Below are 2,119 nucleotides of genomic sequence, written 5' to 3'. Positions count from 1 at the left end.
AAGTTATACTTTGAAGAAGGATATGGAGACCCCTTTCTCACAGCACTTCGGCAGAAGAACATTATTTTGTGCTGCTGCTTCTCTGCCTTCAACCTCAGGCACCACAAACATTTGTGGCCTCCTAAGGGCAAAATGCAACTGGGGATTTGTGCAATCAGAGTTGGAAAAATGATAAAAGGACCTGCTTTCCACGGGGTCAGTGGTCAGATTGAACAATCCCTGGTGAACCAAAGCGGCAAAGATTTGTGTCATACCTGAACATGTTGGCCTAGTGTACTGGAGCCTTATAGTACTCTGGTGAAGTAGGAAATTTTCACTATCTGTGTCCTCCAGATGGAGGGGATGATGCAGAAGGCAGTCACCTGACTTTCAAACTTGTTAAGATCACAGACCCATAGAAAAATTTAGATCAGAGGAACCCTTGGGCAGTTTCTCCTTCCCAGTACTGCTCTCACAACAAAGACTATTTCCCATATGTTCACATGGAGGGTAGATGCTACAACAGGAGTGACATAATGGGCCACGTGGACAATACAGTCCACTGGGAAAGTGTCAGCCTGTCTTCTCTGAAGGGAAATCCTTCTGGAAAGCTGCTGCAGTTGTAAGGGCTAAAAGCACGCCTGGGGATAAGGGAGATCCAAGGGATAGGATGGCTGGATTTCCAGAAAGTTTTGGACAAGGTTCAACACCAAGGTTTGTTGAAATAAATAAAATGTTGAGCAGTACCAGGAAGAGTGCTGAAGGACAAAACAGGGGACAGAGGCCTTGTCCATGGCTCTGCTCTCTGCCCCTTGGCAGTGGGACAGTGGGGTTAAGGGAGATCTAGAGGGACAGCAAATGAAATGGTTGAGGAGATGGAGCAACTGTTCTATGAGGAGACTAATAAAAGTTGGGATTCTTCAGCTGAGGAGAAAAAACCAAACACAATGGTGATTTACAGAGCAGAGAAGGCAGTAGATAGAGTCACACTGACATTTACCTGGTCACCTGGCCACTATTTACCTGTAAACTGCTCTTCAGCACCTCACTCAATGCAGGAGTTAGGGGGCATGTGATGGACTGATGGGGTGCTCAGTTTAAAACAAAGAAAAGCAAATACATCTTTACATAATATTTCTCTTTCCCACACCCAGAGCTGGGGGACCTCTGGGACTGGCTGCCCTGGGCAGCTGCATGGGCTGGTGGCATCAGTGAAGGAGAAGGTGAATTCATGAGTAATAGCTCCATGTAGATACTGGAAGGACCACGTAGGGATGTACCGACAAATGTCTGCCTCATTCAACTGCAGATTTGAGTCAAATGCTAGAAAATGGATTGATTTAAACTTTGAAACTCTGAGGTTTTGCATTATTTTGCATTTTCTGCTTGAACCCCTGTGTATCTTCTCGAGTGTCAGCAGCCCAAGGTTTTAGCCTCCTTCTGAGTTACTAAGCCTAGATAAGCATACGTGCTGTAGGAACTGTTTCCAGGAACGCCTTCCTCTCCCTGCAATCTCTTATCTCTCAGAGATTGTCACAGGGTACTTCAAAGCCCTTTGAAAATGGCCAGGGCTCTGCCTGTAGCCCAGCAGATACAGGCACCCCCACCCCAAGAAGTCAACAGCTGCCCCCCATGCAGGCGTTTGGAGCTGCCTTATCACCATCACAACAGTGAGCAGCAGGAGAGACTTTACCCACTCACTATCACAACCCAATCCCCAGTCTTTGGTCTGCAATATGCTGCCCACCATCTCCCCAGATTCACCCAGGTGGGTTGTGGAAGATTACAAAAACAAGGGGAAAGGAGTGGTTTTGCTCTGCCCTGAGGAATAGGGAAGCCTGAAGCCTGCTGAGCTTGTAATTAAAATGTGGAAAGGCCATGACAGAGCTCAAAAGATGGAAGAAGAGGACACCGGCAGCAGAAAAGTGCTGAGCACCAGGCTTTGGGCAACACACCGTCTTGAATTAAAAATAAATGAGAAAATTGCCTGTAGAGAGGGGAATGCAGGGGAAAGGCGGCTGTGGAGAGTGTGACAGGGTGGGGGCTATTGTTCAAGCACTGCCCCCAGATAAATCTTGCTCAGCATTCCTTTGCTGAAAGACTACGAAGTGTAGTGAGGCAGAGGAAAGCAGTGCAGCTG

Source organism: Acanthisitta chloris, unplaced genomic scaffold, assembly GCF_000695815.1.
Source record: "Acanthisitta chloris isolate BGI_N310 unplaced genomic scaffold, ASM69581v1 scaffold14776, whole genome shotgun sequence".
Taxonomy (NCBI): Eukaryota; Metazoa; Chordata; class Aves; order Passeriformes; family Acanthisittidae; genus Acanthisitta; species Acanthisitta chloris.
This window is presented reverse-complemented; position numbering follows the sequence as displayed.